Source organism: Papaver somniferum, unplaced genomic scaffold (genome assembly GCF_003573695.1).
Source record: "Papaver somniferum cultivar HN1 unplaced genomic scaffold, ASM357369v1 unplaced-scaffold_81, whole genome shotgun sequence".
NCBI classification, from domain to species: domain Eukaryota; kingdom Viridiplantae; phylum Streptophyta; class Magnoliopsida; order Ranunculales; family Papaveraceae; genus Papaver; species Papaver somniferum.
In genome coordinates, this window is record NW_020651082.1 from 2,409,598 (window position 1) to 2,432,351 (window position 22,754).

At 37.4% G+C, this 22,754-nt stretch overlaps 1 long non-coding RNA gene across 4 annotated transcripts; it reads left to right on the forward strand.

Moving 5' to 3' along the window:
- The first annotated feature begins 1,991 nt into the window (after positions 1-1,991).
- LOC113345360 lies at positions 1,992-7,514 on the forward strand. Of its 4 annotated transcripts, XR_003358103.1 has the most exons (6): positions 1,992-2,238; positions 2,558-2,639; positions 4,504-4,570; positions 5,520-5,796; positions 6,993-7,207; positions 7,354-7,514. It is a non-coding gene; the product is annotated as an uncharacterized LOC113345360 (long non-coding RNA). The 4 variants fall into 4 exon arrangements; XR_003358102.1 differs by lacking the exons at positions 6,993-7,207; positions 7,354-7,514 and adding an exon at positions 6,358-6,674; XR_003358100.1 differs by lacking the exons at positions 6,993-7,207; positions 7,354-7,514 and adding an exon at positions 6,032-6,351.
- Positions 7,515-22,754: the final 15,240 nt, after the last annotated feature.

Consider the following 22,754-nt stretch of genomic DNA (forward strand, 5'->3'; position numbering starts at 1 on the left):
CCGGCCGGTAGACGATTTAACTTGAAGAAAATGACCAGATGCAATTGTTCTCTGAGAATGGGTTTGTTGAAACTTGGAATCACAGATTATGAGTTTATTCCAGTCTTCGCAAACCCATCGAAATTGACGTAGAAGTGTACGGAATGATGCTCTGATTAATATCTCGTATATTGCATCAGATGACAACTTTTGCCTCTGTTGTGCAACAATCTCACAATCTTCATCCTCTACTTCAGCAAAACCCTCCATTAAACTTGAACTAGAATGTTGTCAGTCGCTCTTCATAGCAAATACAAAAAATCACTAAGAAAATAAGTTTGGTAAATCAAATAAGTCAGCGTTGATTGTTATTCGCTACAATACTAGGCCTTCTTTCTTATATAGACTTCAATAATTCATATTAGTACTAGGAAAGAAAATCGATTAAATTACGAAACCTATTAGAACCAGGAAAAAATAATCAACTAAAGTAGGAAATCTATTAGAACTTGAAAAAGGAAATTTTAAATTGACATAAAAACTAAAAAATAGAAAGTCAAACAGGGAATGACTTGGTCATTTATTTGTCCTGAACCATTTGAAAAAAATAAATAAATACCAGTTTCTATTTCCTTCTATTCTGGCCAAGCTTTTAACTCTATATTTCAAAGCAACTTTCTGATTTTCCAAAAAAAAATTGAAAATTTTCAAATTGAGTGCCAAACACAACTTCCAAGTTGCTTTTCGGCTAACTTGGAAAATTTTCAACAAATATTTACCAAACATTAATAAAACAGCTTTATTTCAAAGCCTCTAATTAGGACAGCCTTGTTACTTGCTTTCTGGTACTCTCTAACAGGACTTTAAGCTTGCTAAGATACTGTTGGATGAATCAGAAAATGTTGGTGACTGTAGAGATGTGAAAGTATTACCTGGGACTGAAACCTTGCTCTTGATCATGTAATTTGGTGGCCAGCTGCAGGTGTGAATGGTTCTCAGTGGTCCGACTAGCAACTGAATGTAGGAAACATCAACCATAGGTGAGTCTTGACTGACATTAGTTCATGGTGATACATCTAATACTCCAATAAAAAGAGCAAAGACATAATCAAAATACACTTTGCGACCAACAAGGTATTATATATCACTAAACACAATGATGAAAACACTGAAGGCATACATGATATAGAACCTGAAAGCAGTTGACAACGCAACAAAGTGATACGGACCTGTATAACAATGTATAAGCAGCCTACACAGAGAGAAATTGACATATATGGTCTTCCAAATGAATGTTGGTTACGCAGCAATAGGCAGATTTTGGGTTTAACAGCAGCAAAGATCAAATTAGACAAACACCAACTAAGTTGAGTTATGTCTAACTGGTAACTTTCCGGCACTCATCTCCAGTGAAGGCATAACCCCGAGATCATCGAAAAGCAATCACTGATGCGCTAACATTAGGCACCTCAGACACATCATGTAAAAGCATAGAAATTGAATCAACTTAAAAGGAAAATCATCTTCTTATTCAATTCAAATTTTTTACATCTCAGCAAATCGTCCTCAAATTTTTGTAACTCCATTTTTTCAGAAAAAACTGATTAAATTCAATCATAATGTAGATAACCAGAGCAATATCCTATTCGATTTCTACTCTTAACAATCAAATACAGCCGTCAACAGTTCCAGATTCTCAAAAAATGCTTTCACTTAAATTACAAAAAAAAAATAATAAAAAAAAAATCAGTTTAATTTTCCAAAAACAAATTCTATTAAATCCAACACAGAATTTAATTTAACAAACAACAAGGTAGAAATTGACGTTTAGTTGTTGGGCTTTGGACGCTCTAGTCCACACATCTTAATCATAGTACTAGTAAGTCCAAATTTACACTATCCGGAACGAATTAGTCCATTTACCAACGACTCAGTCCAAAACGTCATTTTTTTTCATGATAAAAATACCCATCAAGATGTCGGTTGTCTTGTCATCATTAAGTTTCTATTTCTTCATATTTTTTTTCTTACGTCCAGAAATAGTTCTACAGAAAGTAAATCCTAAAACCTAATCGTGTCTCACTGAAAATTCAATCCCCAAATATGAATTTGATAATCAAACAAACACTTATGCTGGTCGATCCATCTTGAAAAGCCTAAATCGTTATCATCAATACATTTTTTTGAAGATTAATTCGAAATGGAGGGGAATAGTTATTGAGATTCCATTTAATTTCGAAGATTTCATCATTGAAAGCCGTTAAGTTCAATCTGTTTTTATCATTTAATTTGATCGCAACTGTTAATTTATTGATTTCGAAATCGATTTTAGGAAAATATATTACTGTTTCATAAACCTAATTACTTTAATTTCAATTCCAATTTCTTATTCTATTCTTTTAGATCTATAATCATCTGATCTTGTTAATTGTTTTGAGATAAAAATTTCGTCGAAAATTTCAAAAACTTTCTTAGAGATAATCTCTCTAAACTTAACTTGGCTTTGAGTCTATTCTGCTTCAATATCGTGATTCATTTACTTTAACGGTAGTAAGTGTATTCACTACTTTCATTTCAGGATAAAGAATGGAGACAAAAAAATGAATGGAATGCAGAGCTCGATAGTGATTTTGCCAGCTTACCTAGAGAAATAGAAACAGGTACGTCATGACTAATTCTTATTTCCTAGTGTAGACTTCCGAATTGAGGACTTATCCAAAGTTTGAAAAAAGAAACATGAAATGGATAATATCAAGTCATATTAAAGATCCTTTGCTTGAGAGTTATCTCTTATTTATAGTTCTCGGGTGCGAACAAAATGTTGCCAATCAAAGTAGCTGAGCTCCTGCTGTCATCACTATATGAACTCTTGGTGAAGAGATTAATTGTTGCATATTTTTCCTACGGCCAATGTGCCATATTGACTTACATCAAACATATTGCTCATCGCATTTGTAAATCTCCAAGTTACTAAGAGTAAACTACTCAGTATTTTAATATATAGTCTACTCGAGGGAATATTGGAATTTTTTTTTTTTTTTTTTTTTTTCTGTTTGGATTATATGATTATATCCTAGAATACATCGTATGTGTTGTAAGAGCTGCCGCATATCCTATTTAACTCTCGATTTACCTATCATAACCTCAGATAAAATATGAATCAAATAGGGAGAATACGATAGGGAAACTTCCTTAGTGAACCACTTGCATTTATAACTCCGTGCAAATTTATATTCATTAGTCAGAACGTTTCAGAAGTATAGAAGCAACTCCATCAGTTGTATTGATAATGGTTTGACCCAAATGGATAACTCTACTAGTTCTGCACTGGTGAAATGGAGTGAATAGTTCATACTAGCACTCTTTCTTCTTACCCCTGATACTTTCTAACTGAAACTGTAGGGGCATGCTTGTTATATGGGATATTTTTGCTATCGTTTATTTTGTTAAAAAATGTCTGAAATAGGCGTGCCTTAAATTTTCTTCGTCATCTGCGGGTTTTTTTTTTTCATTTTGTATGCAGGATGGACATTTTCATGTACTTTTAACTTAGTGAAAATTTCTTGTCAGCTACTACATACCATTTTGCTTGCTACTTCAGGATATATATAGAGAGACAAAGATGAAAAACATAATGGAAATGATATTTTGGTGCAGATACATAGTAGTATAGGTGATTAGTCTATGAACTGAACTTCACATCAGGTAACCATGTGCAGCTCTACAAAAACTATCAATTAGGAACTAGTCGCAAATGTAATCCTGGGAAAACATTGGGAACTAGTCACAAATGTAAGTGTATTTGTATTTTTTCCATTGTGCTAGAAACTATCAATGCAATCTTTAGCTTAACTATTGTTATTGTAGAAAATGTGGGAAGAATTCGTTCCCTCTTTCAGTCCTCAACTACAAGTTTGATAATTTCTAGTAGAATTTATTGACCTGGATGGCATAGTGAAAAATTTTGGTATAATTTGACATATCACATGCTGCAACACTAGGAATAGACGAATCGGTTTTAGTATAGTTATGTTTTTACAACTAATGCATCTCAAAGCATGACTGATGCACATTTCAATAGATGTCGAATAAACACCAATATCATATTTCTAGCAAGCATTTTTGAACTAAATCATATTTTTAGGAAACTTAATTTGTATTTTTTTTTGTGGTGATCCTTGAATACTATGTGATACTTTCAATATGTTGATTTTTAATGTGTACATAATTGTACACATGTTGATTTTTCGTGTGTACATAGTTGTACACCCGTTTTCTTAATGTGTACATAGTTGTACACCCGGTTTCTTAATGTGTACATAATTGTACACATGTTAATTTTCTGTGCGCACACAGTTATACATCTCATGATGCATTCTTTTGAAACGTCATTTGTTAGTTATATAGCTCAAGAATGTAATACAGAAGTTGGCTGCCATTACATTCTTGAATATACAATTGTACAACATAGGCATATGAATCATTCAGTTTCTTATGTGTGTTGTTGTATTGATCGGAATGCAGACATCAAGGCCAGAGTACAATCACATCCTTGTGAAATGCTTAGGGTTGCGACTTCTAGGTAAATCAGGTAAAAACATCCTTATTAAACAATATTTAATTAAGTGCAGATGTATGACATTTTACATAGTATCATATGATAAAAATTACATGTGTACATATTAGTACACCTGTAATATAAGTGTACATTTTTGTGCACATGTCACAAAAATTACATGTGTTCATATTAGTGCACCTGTAATTCAAGTGTACATTGCTGTGCACTTTATTTCTTCTTTTAAGGCTTGGCATATCTGTGCAATTCGAAGCTAGTTTGGCTTGGCGGTAGGCACCACTAATGAGTGATAAAATATGTCTGTCATTTTACTACTACCAAAAAGTTGTGTGTTTCACTTTGGAACTAGTTTGGCTTGGCGGTAGGCATCCTAACATCAAATTCCTTTGCTTTTGGTCACCAATGAATGGCTATATTTACCGACATGGAACATGTTCTTTATAAATTACAGTTTCCAATCCTACTGGTCTTTTGAGAATCCAATTCAATCAGAAGGAAAATTGTCACATGTGTACATAGTTGTACACAAGTTGATTCTTACTGTGTACATAATTGTACACTTATTGATCGTGAATGTGCACAAAGTTGTACTGGTTGCTTTTTTTTTTTTGATAAAGATTAAAGTTTGATGATACGGAAGTCCTTTATATCTGAGTTGACGTATTTCTTAATTGTCATTTTGAAATTGCGTTATGTTTTTCGTGCTCACTGATTAGTTTTTCTTATTCAAGTTTAATTTGGCATAAAGTATCAGTTTACGTTACACAATTTGGTAATGTTTCGGATAAATATTGTATTGTGAAACATTTTTTGTGGTTCTACAATGATGATGTAAATACTTCCTAAGTTGACTGTGATCATTTTAGTTAGTACATACCCTGAGAATGAGTCTTACTACAAATAACTACCTGTAGGATATTATAAGCTCATAGTGAGATACTAATTTCTTGTTTTACAACAACAGGGTGAGACAAAGTGTTCATATCATATGAAGACGGAGCTATGCAAGTTTGGTTTAACATGTAAATTTTATCTTGAAAATTCAGCTTGTGCATCTATGCCTGCGCCAACTGTTGCACATGCACCTACATTTTATCCCACTATGCAGTCTCCTTGGTTCCTTCTCAGACATATTGGAAAGTTCCAAGCCCTCGTTTTTTGTTGTTGCATATATATAAGAAGCGCTTTTGTGCCTACGTTTCTCTCGCAATGAATGGTTTCCAGGTTAAATTCCTTATCAGGTATATGCATGAACACCTCTTCTCATTTAATATTTTTGAAATAATTTATTATATGTAAAATTGATTATTAGTCTTCTTTTATAACATTAAAAAAAAATGGTAGTCAATTATGTGCGCTTGCTTGGGTATTCGTATTAGGTAAGCAAATGTGGCTTCAGAAAATAACTAGGATGTACAAATTGGTGCACATGCTATTTATTAATATAGTCTTCTCATTACAGCTAATTATTTGTAGATATTATGCTTGAATTTCTTGCCGGCAAGATGACTGCGATTATTGATTACCTCTTCGTGGTGTACTACTTAGAAAAGATGAACTCTAGAATAAGGGGCTTAAATAGAACTTGCATGTGGCTGGGCAATGCTTATTTCTGTAGTGATCAATAATTCTGCGGTTAGCGTAGACGTTATACGCGAAAACTTTGTGTAGTTATAATAAGCATAGATGTCAAATGCAACATGTCATTTTTAGGTGCAAAACTTTTTTATATACCTGCCGTTTTGAGCACAAATTGCTATAATAAGCTCATATTGAGATGCTAATCTCTTGTTTTACAATAGGGTGAGAAAAAGTGTTCGTATTATATGAAAATGAAATTATGCAAGTTTGGTTTGGCATGTAAATTCTATCGTGCAAATCCATATGGTGCATCTATTCCTGCACCAACAGTACCTGGTTTAGCATGTAAATTCTATCGTGCAAATCCATCTGGTGCATCTATGCCTGCACCAACAGTTATACATGCGCCTACATTTTATCCCATTGTTATGTCTATGGATTTTCTGGATTTTTGTAGATGTGTACATGATTTTTGTAGATGTGTACATGTTTGTACACCAATGTAAACTAAGATTTTTTTAAAATGAGAATTATATAGTCATATGGGTACTCTTTCTGTAGCTCTCGGAAAGAGCTTTCCGAATATATAAGGTTATCGAATTTTGGACAAATGGTTTGAAAGATAAATTGTTTTTAATTTTTTTTTATATATTATTTAACATTGCTGACATCATCTTAAGTCATATTGGACTAAACTGCAAATATTTGGACTAAATTGTAAATAAGGAAGGTTATATGTGTATTTTACATATTTTAAATAACTTTTGGACTAAATTGTACCAAGTTAACTCGAGATGTACTAATCCATATTTTTTAATGCGTTTTTGGACTAAACCTTATTTTTTCAATGCAAAAGTGAGTTCGAACATAAAAAGGGAAACTTATGTTTACTCCGAACTCCACCACGTGCGGTGCATGAACAAAAAATCAACCGAATTACCGTAATTACCCTGTGAGTTGTATTGGTGTTACCTTCATGCGAGAAGATAGAGATCTTGGCTCCTACCGAGATTGGGGTATACCCAGATTTAAATGGATCTAGTTCCCTTACCAAGGGAAGGCAAAATATGGGTGAGTTTACTTTAATACCCTTGAACTAATTAAACTGAAATACTAAATCCTATTTTAATCGGTTAACCCTAAAATTAAAACCTAAACCAACTCTTAATCTTCTCTCCTCCTTTATCTTCCATTAACCTCTCTGCAAATCCCTGCAGCAAATTGTGAACTTTGATTTTCCATAAAATGGTTAATTCCAAACGATCAAGCAGCAACGAAGGTTCAACAGGTAATAATAAAAGATCCAAATCAGAGGGAAAAGGTAAGGAAAAAGTTGGAACAAGTGAAATCAGTAAACCCGAGAATGCAGAATGTTGAAAAGAACCCTCCACCGGTGAAAAGAAGACTGTAAGTGATTTCTAAACTCAAACCCATTATTGTTTTGTGTTTTTGATTGTTATATTAGATTAGAAATCGAAAATGATGATTTTCTGGGTTTTTGATCGGCATGGTTTTTTAAAAATAAAATGCCGGCCTTAGGATTTTAGTGTTAGTCGGCAGGGTCGTAACATAAAGATCATGCCGACTTTTCATAACATCCATGGCGACTCTCAAACATAAACCAGGGTCGGTATGGTATTCAATAACCAACCCTGCCGACTTTCTTTTGGTCGGCATATATTTAAAATTGTACCCTTCCGGCTTGATGTCACATAAACCTGATTTTCCTAAGTTAATTGCCAGCATCTTTCTTTAATACAACCATACCGACTGTGTTTTAGTCGGCTTGGTATATGATTATAACCTCGCCGACTAAAACTTAGTCGGCAATATTTAGATTATAGACCATGCCGACTGTATTACCATAACCATGTTTCAATGTGTAGAATTTTCATATCTCTTAGTTGTGTATTGTTTAGGTTCCCACCGGGAAAAATAGAAGATATCCCCTGTATTGTGAGCAATGCAGCAGAGCTATTGGAATTTATTGATAGGATTTATCCTGGTTTAGAAGATCCTAAAGATGAAACTGAAAAGAATTGCCCTGTAAGAAAGTTACTTCTGATGGGTAAGGAAGATCCTGAAGAATTTCTAAGGTTTATGGATAGTCCTAGCAATCCCCTCAACTATGAAGAATGCACATCATCAGAGGAGGAAAAAGAGGAGGTTGATCCAAGGACTTTTTTCAGGGCATGTGACTTTTCTGGAGTGAACCCCTATTACAATGAGGACGGTGACTACATAGGTCCAGATAAGGGAAAAGCAAAAGCTGATGCTGGTGAAAAATCTAGTGATGGTGAAAAAGCTAGTGATGTGGAGGAAGATAACAACAACAAGAAGGATCCATAAAATTCTTAAATTTTATTATGTTTCATTTGGTTTAGAAACTTAGATTGTGGTTTGAACTCGTCCATTATGTTTTGAACTTTTGAATTGTGGTTTTAGACCTGATTTATGTTAATTTTCAGTTTCAGTTGCTTTAGAACTTATTTTTTTTTATGCAGTTTTAGACAATATTAAAGTTTTACTAAGTCGGCATGGTTTGTAAGCTCGACCTTGCCGACCATCCCATGATATATGTTATAGTGCTGTCATGGATATGTAGTCGGCATGGTTTTTAGGTACAGAGTACAAGCCATTGAATGCTCAACGGCTATAAATTTCAAAATCAAGACATTAGGTGTGTTGTTATTATAAAAGCATTATCAACTTCATCTTCAACCTTGCATAAAGAATGGAAGTCTCAAGTGCAACACAACCAAATATTTGTAGTCTTTGTACACTAAGTGGTCATTTTACAAACGATTGTCCCTTTGAAGGAAGCAAATGCACTATTGAAGGTTGTAAGGGATTCTTATTTCTCATGAAAGCTGTAGTAGGAGATGTATATCAGCCGTATGCTTCAAAATGCACTTGCTGTGGGTTTTTCTTTTGGATAGATGAGCGCCTAGCTCCGTATGAAGATGAAGTTGCTAAAATCAACCTTCTACCATGCACAGATCCATGTTGCGACGGTAAGATGAAGCTAATTACCTCTCCTAAGAAATTCTGTACCGGAAAAAGACATTATTTATGTCCCAAATGTGTTAGGGTTAAGTTTTTAACGTTTGTATGCTTTAATTAAGGTTTGTATGCTCTAATTAAGTTTTTAAGGTTTGTATGCTCTAATTAAGTTTCTAAAGTTTTTTAAGTTTTTAAGAATCATTGTATTCGATTTTAGTCGGCATTATACAAAATTCAAAGCGTGTCGGCTGCTTAACAGTCGGCACTTAAAAGTTTACTAACTCTGCCGGCGGATGTTTAATCGACTGGGTTCTCCTAATATACTTTGCCGACCTTAATGTGTGAGGAACATCCAGGAACAACTTTTTTTTCTTCTGTTCTGGTCGGCATGGATGTCCTCATAAACCCTGCCGACCGCAAAAAAGTCGGCAACCTGCTGAAATCAAGACCTTGCCGACCGTCCCAGGCCATTTTTCATGCGCTGTCATGCAGTACAGCCAGCAACCTGACGAAATCAGAACCTGCCGACCCTGGACAGCCGGCTTGGTCGTGTGATAAATACAATGTCGACCAAAGGAGTATACACCAAAAAAAACACATCCATTTCATTCATTTGTAGTACTCCAAAGTACATTACACAAAACACGAATGCGATTACAAAAGTACTCCAAAAAGATTCCTTATTCCCTAATCATAATCACTCATCACTCAAATCTATTGGAGGGAGTTCATTCAAATCTATTGAACCTCCTTTAGTCAAATATATGGGACATTCCCTAGACTCATCTAAAGCATTCCAAAGGTGCATGTTGTCCTTATAAAGTTTCATCCATTCCCTGCTCTTGTTGAATATGAACTTTTCCCAAAAACTAAACCTACAAAGAGGAGGTAATGGACATTCCTTGTTGATTTGTAGACCAATAAAATGATTACCATTTTTGATGGTGGATTTTCAACAAAGGTCAAAACCGTAAAATCATGATACTGCATGTTTCTGACACGGCTTCAGAAATCCATGTGACGATTCGTGTTTTACGAAGTATGATGCATATGTCGCTCGAAAGGCCTCTCCGGAGCGTTCGACACCGGGAATTTCATCATAGCCTCTATGTAGAATAACGTAATTGGGCGGTTCTCCGTAAGATTGAGAGCTTAACGCCTTTAGGATGTCGCTGACACTCACTGTTCCATGACTACATAGAGGAATTCTCCTCTACATAGAAGAACGATTGGGTGGTTCTCCGTAAGGTTGAGAGCAATAACGCCTTTAGGAGGCCGGTGACACTCATTGTTTCCTGACTATGTAGAGTGTCCGTGTATAGACTCAGGCGGTCCTCCATACATGAAATGTTGAGAGGGAAAAACGTCTTCGGGACATTGGCAACACTCGCTGATTCACTGACTATACGCAAGGGATTAAATTCTACGTCATATTCACCACTGAATTCTTAGAAGATAATCTATCTTATCTTATTGCTCCTATTCCATGGTCAAACTCATGACTGGTTCTATGGAATGGTAATAGATAAATGTTTTACTCCGATTTCATGATCGAATCCACGGCTGATCTCATGACATGGTAATAGATATTACTACGATTTCATGGTCGAATCCACGGCTGATCTCATGAAATGGTAATACCACCACCTATCTTACTACTCCGATTTCATGGTCAAATCTACGATTTCATGAGATGGTAATAAAATTATCATTTTATTATTTTGAATCCATGGTCAAATCCACAACTGATTCTATGGACTGATAATAAATGACTACTCACTTTTATTTCTCAATTTCATGAATCATTCTCCACCGAATTTTATAAATTAGTAATAAATACTCAACAATCGGGCATCTGTACTATTCTTGAGTGAGTCCCATAAAATGGTGCAAGTGTACTCAACCATGATGCACGAACGAGCACCCAAATGCGCGAACGAGCATCCAAAATATGGACGAATGAGGAATCCTACACAAAATAGAAGAGAGAAAATAATAACATTAAAATAATGAAGAGGCACCCATGGGCCGGGCCGCCCTAGCCGTGGCCGGTCCCATGCCTCTCCCATTATTTTTCCTTATTTTTGCTATTTTCATGAACTCATGAAGACTCCTCCATTCTAACAACTTTCCTTGTTTGAGCAAAACTCATGGTTTCTCCATATTTTCGTGGTTTCATGAGAAATAATAATATAAAATAGGGAAAGGAGTCGCGGGACCGGGAAACTTAGCCGGCCGGCCATGCCCTAGCCATGTACGGTCCCACACCTTGTAATCCCCAATCTTTCATAAATTGTTATTTCTCTCATCTCATGAAGCTTCCCTGTTTCAGCAAAATCATGGTTTCCCCATATTTTCTCAAATATTGCGCAAACCACAAAAAGGCCCAAAGTCAACATGGTCACATAACCGACTAGGCTACTCACGAAAATATATTAACATATTATTATTTTAATATTCACGAAATATTGATCAAACGGGCATACTTGCTCATTCGAGCAAAATCGAGAATTTCAGTCAAAGATCGAACTCTTCTGAAAATCCAAGATATTGCTCAAACGCACATCAAAAAATGCCGAAACTCTCAGGACTGAGACATGGAATTATGGTGACGCGAGAATGCTCCCTTGACCGACCAAGGGCGGCTCTAAGGCTTGCAACGAGCCGGTCCCACGCGTTTTCCCAATTTTGACCTAATTTGCGCAATTGCTCATATTGGGTCCAAACTCTTCCCAACCAACTTGAGATTTGCTCAGTCGATCATCAGCTGCTCCCACGCCCTCAAGGGACAGTTTCATGCCATCTTGGTCGGTCCCTCACTTTTCCATAATTAGGTTTTATCATCTAATGCTCAATCGAGCACTATTTCAAAAAATGACGAAACCTGCATTTAATCGTCATTCCTTCACCAACCGGTCAACTCAGGACCCTGGTGTACGCTCACTTGAGAAATTGGGCATCACATGGACGTCCGTAGCCCCATGTGGTCGGTCCCTCCTTGCCCATGACCTATTTTCGCAATTCGTCAATTAATGAGCAATTGATCAAAAATTAGGGTTTCGAACAAACGGTTCACGAATCATCATTCTGAGCAAGTTCAAACACTGAATAAATTTATGTTGATCCAGCAAACAACACGCGGATTAATTATATAATATTCCGTAATTTATCAATATTTTAATTAATATTTTATTGGGTCAGTAATCCGTCGAATTGAGCAATACTTGATCAATTGCTCGAATATTGATCCAACTATCAATATTCATTAATTCGTCGAATTGAGCAATACTTGCTCAATTGCTCAACTATCAATATTCAGTGATTCGTAACACTTGCTCAATTGCTCGAATATTGAAAAATCTATCAATATTCAGTTTCGTCGAATTGGGCAATACTTGCCTAGTCGCTCAAATATTGATCGGTAATTCACCACTGAATTTACAATATTGCTAGTACGTGCAATGTCAATATCATTCAAACTAGTCTCAATAGACATGTTCAATCCATGAATCGCTGAGCATCCATCACTCATGCTCGATTCAACAAAACCTAGACTCACTGTTTGATCAGTCAACAACTGACTAATTAATCCACGTCTGTCATGCAGACTCCACGATTCGTGAGACATCAATCACGTCACATGGGGGATATCAATTAGGGTTTTGGTCTGGCGGCCTACGGTACGTGGATTCATCCACGATGAGAATGTGAGTAAGTCATGCAATGGTTGAAGGAATTAGCAAAGTAGTGGGTGGACGGTTAACCAAGTCTCAGCACGACCTGGAACTGGTTTCACCATGATCTTCCACTTTCCCACTCTTTCACTCAAGAAAACGTCACACTTACAAGGATCAGGGTGTTCATCATTCTTGCAATATAAATAAGTCCAAAATCGAGGACAAGAGACATCATCATTATCATCATCGATATTCGTCTACAAAAACTCGATTAAAAACTTATTCACAGAACTCAACATTCAGCAGTTCATCAATTTGCAGAAACCTTCAACACATCCACAGTCCTTGATCATCATTGATCCCACACAATTCTCAGCTTCCCCCCTACAGATCAACCCATCTCCCTCTTTGCGACCGAATTGACTCTGGAACGACCATTGACTTGGTTTAGGCCGGAGTCTTACAGATTGATCTCTCGAACCTAAGAACTCCATTTGCAGTGCATCTATGTGAGGTTCAGCAGTTTGCTCGGTCGAGGAGTCTTGGCAACACGCTCGACTCTTCACTTTCCCAAAAAACCAGCAAACCGTTTTTCCCCATCTACAGATTGGCGACCACAGTGGGAGATTAATCTCTCGGTTGCAATCTCACATTTTCACAAAATGGTTGATCTTAGGTCAGGTTCAGTTACAAATCCTAACACAAACAACGCTAGCATTAGCAACAACGGAGGTACCCTAAGAACCACTCCTGCTTCCAACATCGGTGCTGTTGATACTACTCCACCTCACACCAACATCGAAAATCATCCTCTCTTCGGCCTACATCCCGAGGAAGTCAGAGGGAATCCGCCTACCATGGCTGATTTCATGAAGGCGCAAGAGACTCTTGCCAAAAATCAAACTGACATGGATGCAGCAAAGAAGGAGCTATGCAATTATCTCAAAACTCTCACTGACAAGATGTCAGAAGATTCAGGAGAAAGGAAAATCCAAGGAAACATCTTGAACTGCTGATCATGAAGTTGTTCCAGTCCACATAGTTGACGATGATGAAGTCCACAAAGCTGCGGAAAACCCACCAACAAAGGAGCATGCCGGTTTCATCACTCGTGAAGATCTAGAGCGATTCATGGAGGATCGAGGAAAGGGAAAGGCACCATCTGTCCATCGTCATCAACCTCCATATCATGTTGCTATGCAAAGAATTCCTCTCTCGAAGGGCTACACTTCCCCAACGTCCACATTGTACAATGGAATAGAGCCTTGCTGGAGAATCTGCGATTCCAGACTTTCTCAGAACTTCATGAAGCAGCCAAGCGATCAGCAACTACCGCACATGCTTTACTGGAAATAGAAATACCTAGACTGAGAACCTCGTGATACTCAGCGTCTCTTCAACATAAAATACAACCCCCAACCTTCCATGAACGTTGTTGCTGAAGGAAGCAAAAGGAAAGCCGAAGCACCACAACATAAGCATACTTCTCCAATCTCTCAGGATCCTTCGGAAGTACAAAGAAAGGATAACCAATCCTGAAATGCACAATCCTCAACCCGACATCAACGAACGGGAAATGACCAGACAAACTCAACTTCTCATGAAGGAGTGATCGACTTACTGGAAGTCTGGGTTCAAGATGATGCAATCAAATTGTTGTTCATCAGGAGATAGCTAACTGAAGAAATGAATAATCCCAGGTACTTCTGCCTTCATAAGTTCACCAATCATCCAATAGGTGACTGCAATATTTTCAAAGAGAAGGTTGATCCATAATAGCTTCAACTGGGAAATGAAGGAGTACACAAGAATCCTTCCCAGTCAGAACGTTTACACTCTCTGAACAACCCGTCAAAGAAGCAGTTCAGTCATTGATCGAGCACGTCTGCGAATTGCTTTATCTGTCAAAGGCTCAAAGGAAAGACATGTTCGCGGCTCTGAATCACATCGTGTCAGCAAGTCCATTCCGGAAATACTTTTTGAGCCTCCAGCCACAGACAAAGAGATGTACGACTGGGGACTGATTACCACAATCCATCTCAGAGGAAATGAATCCGGAAGAATGTTGATCGATGCTGACACCGCTATCAACATCATTCCACTGAAAACCCTCGGAGCCGCAGGCATCACTCGATAAGAAGCTAGTCATGATCCCATCTCAATCAGAGACCTTGAAGGATAGCTCGGAAATATTTATGGCTGCATCACTGTCAAAGTGTACATAAGTTCAACTTGGACAAAAACCAAGTTTCACATAATCAGGATCTTGAATATGACATGTTCTTCAGAAGAGCGTGGATCCATGCTGACAGAGCGCCTTTGGTTGCACATCTCTACAATGAAGAAATTTCTGATCCAGAAGATTTTACGGACATTCCATCATCAGAGCACTTGGAGGAATTTCGAACTTTGACGATATTGAAGCAAGAACCTGCAAAAGATGTATAAACATTCATCAAGAGGTTCCGCACTCAGGCAAGTCTCATTCCTCCCATGTCTATGTCATTTATTTCCTCACATGTTATCCTGGCATGGGGGCCCAATTCTGCTAGCAACTATGCAAGACGTTATGAATGGTAACTTCACCGCATTAGTATTTTACCAAGTGGTTGAATCTGACATTTCTCCTAATTGAGAACTGAGACATTCATTACTGAGATGATGTCCAAGCATGGCAAAGAATACTTTGGGTGTTTCTCCATAGCCTTGCAGGAGTTCCCATGTGTGCCACAAAATCAGAAAACTCTGATGTCTGCACAAGTGTTGAATCATACTACCGCAACGAAAAGAATGTTGAATCAACAGAAGATACTCAGGGCCGAGATGATCAAAGCTAAGACATTCGATGCTTAAGGGATATGACGCTTCAATGCTCAAGCCTATAATAAGCCTTCAAATTGTACTCCCAATCAAAGAGTACACCTTTTATAATGGCGCATCTAGCTTCAGCACAAATATCTCAACGGTGACACACTAGTTCAACACCGACACGATCAAAGTATAGTTGAATTACAATCGATAAGACTTCACTATCCCATGATAAGACTTCTGAAGCAGATGCAACATCATTCATCAATGGATGCTACAAACTCCTACTGAGTGAATGAGGGATGCACTGGGGACTCGATTTATTGGAAATATCAATTTAATATATTTCAATAAATGTTATCCACATAACGAGTCATTGCAACCTGATGTGATTCCATGAAACATCGTCAAACGGAACCTCTCTACATCACAAGCCCCTGCACGACTGGGGAACTTCCTATCTTCACCAATCATATCCAGAATGACGACTGTTGCTGCTATCTACCGCACAACAACATCGATTCCATGACGAAGCCACTTCACAGTAAAGTCATATCAGAAGAATTTGGGTTGAAATCCTAATACACCTTCATCTTAGGAATGCTCAACTCACCAATTATTTCGTGCATGTAAATGCTCACTGGATGAAAGAGCAAAGACTATCATCTTCGGTATCTGTATCAACTCCAATTATAGTATCGGCATTAACATGTGGAGGAACTCTATTCATGGTCCCAGCATCAACAAGAATTTCTGGAGAAAATTCAATTGTGATCTCATCAGCCTCAGATGCAACATCCGGCTTCATCAACTATCCATTCTCTGAAGCGTTACTCTATGGATCGTACTTTTTCAAGCTCTAATGATTCATATCAAGATGTTTATACCTGAAACATGGTAACATGAACGTCTTCCCAAAGCTTACACGACAGACGGGCATAAACCAAAGTCTTCTACAAGATTTTTTCATCACTTCTACAAATGAGATACAACACACTTCAGGCCATGGGTTTACAAAAACGTACCAATGGGTGGGGAATGGGACAATAATTCCTCAACGAAAGATGTTTGTCTATGTATCTTCTACAACATACCAAAAGGGCGCATCAATCGGACATACGAGCTGAAAGATATGGCCTTTACCGTCAGATCTATGAAATCTGAAAATTTTGTACGGGATTACAAATCACAAATGTGCACGATTCATTGGATGACCTCTACAACTACAAATTGAGTGATTCTTTTATCATGTGATAACTCAGTCTCCTAGCTTCAAAAATTGGGGTCAAGCATCGAATTCCGACGTCCTATGAGGTCCCTACAGCTTCCAGAGCATACAACATGCAAGCAGCAATTTTTAGACGGGATTCATAACTTCCGCGATCCGTGTCCACCAGGATTTTCCGCTAAGTCCTTCATCAAGGTACCTCCAACTTCTACCACCTAGGTATTTACATCAATTTTTCTACCTGGGTCCTCTATCCAGGTCGTGACGGAAGAAGGGAGAACGAAAGGGAGAGATTTAACAAAATACTGGGGACTGACGGTTTACTGATCATGGCGATCAGTTAGTTTCACAGTCCAAGTCCGAGGCACCTAGCTCTCCTATGGTATCCTTCGTCATAAAAGTAATGTTACCACCGTGACATGCAACCATGGTCATTACATCACCCCTCTTGAGAACAACCTTAGTTATGGTCCCGTGACCAGGGTTTCAGAAGTGATGTTTCTACGACTAACAGAAACAAGATGACATTGCAAGCACCATGCTCATGTATCAATCAAAGGGTACTGATCTCGAATTAATCAGTTCCATATAAATCCTTCACCAGTCTTTCAAGCATTCAAGACACAAGCAAATGATCTAAAGACACAAAAGAGACGTTTTGCAGCAAGTCTGTCTGAAGTAATTTTACACTTTCCTGTACAAAGCGACGAGCTGGGAGAAATTGGTGAAGAATATAGGGATGGGTCTTATACCATTCTCTTCTATGGATGTCATCTACAACATATCCAAAATTCACAGCAATTGGAGAAACTATCAAGGAGATGTGGCCAAAACATTGGACAACATACAATCTGAAAAAGTTGTGAAAGTCTCCTGGAAGTTTACTGTTTCGCCTTTTTCAGGCCCAAAACGGCTCAAAACTCAAAAAAATTCTATGATAAAGCTTGGAAATTTTCTGGGCTTGAAGATACATATGCAGACCGCGAAAATCCGACTTTGAACGAAGATTCTACAATGTTTTTATTAAAGGGCTGAAGTCTGAAATTTTCTCGTGATGTATTTCAGCAAAATTACTCGTATACTCACATGGATTCTCATTCATTCATTCACAAATCATCAATTTCATACTTCTATGAAGAAATTACAGGAAATATACTTAGTAGGGGAGTCTCTAAATCATTTGAAGGCTCGACAATACCGGAATCTCCATTGGCAACGCCACTATCTCCATTCGGTTCAGGATTTCTGGAATTCTCCATATTCCCATGCCCCAAAGAAGAGCACGCTTCATCAACATGCTGCTTATCTACAATGATTTCTTCCTGGATTCATCAACAACAATTATTATTATTCATTCAAGGAGATGCGCATAAAAAAGATACTCACATCGACTTCTTCATCAGTGCTGGATTTCTGAATTGTTTGTCCGGGAACAAGTTGAAGACTGTCATGGAGCAAAAGTCTGAAAAGACATAAAAAACCTTGGTCTCGTGATCCTAATTGCACGGGCAGGGAAAATTCATGACACAAGGAGCGCTAACAACTCACCAAAGAAACGTCCAGGGACTGCACGTCATTTGCTAACATCCTGTAGTCCTTACTTCTGGGTTCTCCTCTCCCGTAGACTTTCTTCCATTTCCGTGGAGTCTACATTGATCCGGGATCTCACTATACGATCATCCTGTGGTAAAGCTAATGAAATAATCAGGAGTACAATTCAGTATGAAGGATCTCTTACTACCACTCAGAGGTCCCAGAAGTACCATTTCTTAAAGTTGCATCCGTAGAGATGTCATCTCTGGAAACACCATCTTTGGAAGTATCATCATGGGAGTCAGTCATTCTTGCAAAGTGGCTACTTCAGCACATTGTTCATACAAAACGCAGGATTCAACAAAACAATGAATCATGGAATAAAGGTGCTCACAACAACGTCTACAAAAATGGTAACCATCCAACTCTTACCTATTTACAATTTCACTAGCTGTAGTGATTACAATCTCGAGAATTTGTTCACTCCTTCAAACCTGCAAAGACGAACAAAATTCGTTATTCACAACCATAACGTGATTTTCATAAAAATGTGAACAATTCATGAAACTTCCATCATGTGAACAATTCACATTATTTTCACCGTGTGAGCGACTCCCACCGAGTGGACACTCATTGGTTTTGTGCATACACTACCAGATCACAAAATCCATGCAAACATTATTTCATCAAAAATTCTTTACTTCTAGCAATTGCTGAAAATCAAAAACTTAATTTCACATAAGTTTTCACTGTGTGAACATTCACTGGTTTTTCAAAAATTGGACAAACGTCCATTCTACAATTGTGAAAACTCACATACATACATTATTTCACCATAAAATTGATGTGATTTTCAATTGAGTTGTAGTAGTGGTAAGTAATGGTTCGTTCAAGACTTGTGAAAGCAGATTTTTTAGACTTAAATTTTATAAATGATAATAATAAACTCAAATAAAAAGGTGATGTGAATATAGTGGAGAGACTGGGGTTAGGATTCCACCATTGGTCAATATTACTGATTTAATAGAACAATAATTTCTCAACTCAACACTCAAATTGATTCTAATAGTATTGCCTAGACATGTAGATTTTTAAAAGAATAGATGTTAATCCAAGCATAGAATATCAAAACTCTAAAGCAAGCATATTCTATCAAGAGAAAATACACCTAACTAATCAAAATCATATAATCCATTTTTAGTTCAATGCAAAAATCATAATAGAATTTCTATAATTAATTTAAAATAAAGATATATCACTTTTACCGAAATAACAGCTTCCTCCATCGCCCCAAGGATTGGGTTTAGCTCTTCACCATGATACAAACACACTCAAAAAGATAATTCATTGCTCAAAAGGTGCTTACAAGGATGATAATATGGGAGAAAATAATTAAAAACGGGTTTGTAACACTTATTTCTGTTACAAACCAGCTGTTACAAAGAACGATAAATGAGTATTGTAGTTGTTACTATATCAAATAAGACTGTCGCGCAACATTCGCTGAGACTGTAGCTTCTAAGACCCACGGCTGTGTGTCGTTATCACTGTTGATAAACGACTGTCTTGGTTGGTCTGTTCTTCGTGTTCTTCAGCTATGCAGCAGCAGAAATGGTGTTTCCTGCAACTTTGATTTCTCGACTCTCTATTCGTTCTACCTGCTTCCCAAACTCTCCATCCCCTTCTCAAAACCATCAACACCCTTTATATACTCTTTAGCATCGCAAATACTTGTTAATAACTCCATATAATCTTCATTAATCCCGATTATTCTCGTCTTCCTGTCACGGGAATAATTTCCTTTTGCATCTCCTTCACACATCTGAATGTACTCTTTACACTCCCAACAGCCTTATACACGCTCCAAAAGAAGTTTAACATGCAGAAAACACACACAAGCCTTCCCAAAATAACTCAGAAGTTTCACGAGAATGTACTTGCCCTATTTAGTAGAGATTACGTGGAATCTTCCCCTATGATCGAATTCAAAGCACTTACCAATCCTGTTTTGATATAACAGGATGGTATATATCCAAACCAAGAGAGAAATCCGACCAAATCTTGTCCAAAATTAATACAGAGAATATCGCACACAATTTTCCTTGTTTTATCATCAAACCCGATATCTAGCCCAAACTGATTGAATCGGACGGAGTTATCATCCCTGTTCAGTCAATCCAAGCCTATCCCAGCCAAATTATCCAGTTGAATGTCCCTAAAACAGCCCCAAAATTCAAGCCCTAATATGGTTCGCTGCTGTTAGAATTTCCCGCCGATTTTCAGACTCGAACTTGTGAAGAAGAAGATTTCCCCCTATCTAGAACTGAGGCGCCGATAGCAGATGGGTTGTGAATAACAACTGGGTGCCCCTTAGTAATTGAGTGCCCCTTATCCAAAGTAGGGGTTCGTATAACAAATGTCCTCCGGGGGTGCTCCGAGTAATTTTTCGAGCCGATTTTTCTAAAAATGTTTATTTCCCCAAAACACCTACAAACACACAAAGCACCATAATAAGTACAAAATCGAGTACCAATAATACAGAAAATTGAGGAAAACTTAGACACAAAAATGTGTCTATCAAATACCCCCAAACTTATTATTTGCTAGTCCTCGAGCAAATCTAATCTAGAAAATAAAATCCTAACTCACTAGGTGACCCTAGTGACCGAGTTATAAACTCGGGAGGGTTTACCAGAGGTGTACCCACAAAACCTTTACTCCAGACCCTAGCTATCTACGCAGAACCTTGGAAGGCACTAAAGAATCTCCTTGGTTGGCATACAAACATTGACTATAGGAGGAAGTACCCTGATGCGAAATTCCAATTGTTGTACACGAGTTTGCACTCAGCATACTATAATTCATATATAAGTGACACAGCTCTACTCAGATAGTTTCTAGACATCATAACCAGAGTCAACCAATCACATGGAAAGATTAAGAAGATGGATAAAGAAAAAAATAGACGGTTTAAAGTGAACGGTGTTTCCCATATCTGTCTGAAGGCCTCTGCCAAGATGAACCTATCCTAATGGAATGAGATACCGGTCTGACTAATATCAACACAACTGGCATATACAAGGGGACCAGTGGTCGATAAACCTAACTCTAGGTCAACACAACTGGCACATACAAGGGCACCAGTGGTCGACTTTATTGAATTTATTTCGGTTGGTCTGATGGTATGGTCTCAATATTATATATATATATATAATTTATTTATTTTTGTGGTATCTCAATCACTCTATTTCACCCTAGAAATGGTAACAACTTGAATCGTGTGCCCCACCAAATCACTTAAAAAATAAAAACAGAAGGATTAGGATTCAATGAGATATGGCGAAACTACCATGTTTTTTTTTAATTCTAACACCTGAGCTCTGTGCTTTTATGAATAGACTCTTTAGATGTTTCCATCTAATCAGATTGGTTCCTCAACTCCTATAACCAATATGTTCTCATCCACTTAGATTGGTTAGTGTCAACCTTAATAAGCATAAATTTCTAGTCTCTGGAGTTTATTTATTGCAACTAAAAAGTTTCTCCCATACCCCCAAACTTAAATCTAACATTGTCCTCAATGTTCTAAAGATGAAATTAAAAGCATGAACACGGAGAAACTGTTATCACTTGATGGATGGAAAAAGAAATAAGGAAGGATATTACCGTAAGCATGAGCGTGGGTGCCTCCCAGAAAATTCTAAATTTAAAGTCTTTAGCTGGACATAAAATACCTCAAAAAGGATTGTCATCTTCCAAAGTCATATACCAATAGCCGAAATAGTTGCGGGTCCTCAGAACCAAATAGAGCAGACACAAAACAAAGACTACCATCTTGGAAAAAAATGAGCTGACAAAGCATAACTTGATCTAGGGCTTTCATCAAGGCAACTAGATTTATCTGGGGTGTCTCTTTGGGCTCTATATAAGTGTCTAGGAAAACAGGTTCAACCGAATGACATGCCTCTAAGAATTGGGTTTCTTCATGGACAGTATCTGGAGGATCGGGTAGCAGAGTTTGAAGAAACTCAAGTAGTATCTTAGATGCACAAAGCTCGAGTCCCAAGTTAGGGACTTCAATTAGGGATACATGACAATCACTAGAGTCATCATTACCCCCAAACTTAGGGTGAACAATATCCTCAAATGGACCAAAATCTATGGGATGGGTTCTAGGTTCCATAAAGTCATCATAGATACTAGCTTCTTTTGGGGACTGTTCATCTAAACGAACAACATCCTCATATAATGGATTATCAAAGAAAATCTCTATCATAGGCTCATCAACTAAGGTGTTCGCCATGGTTACATCCTCCGAAGCACTGAAAGGTTCATCAAATAATGGATTATCAAACATAGTGCACGTTAA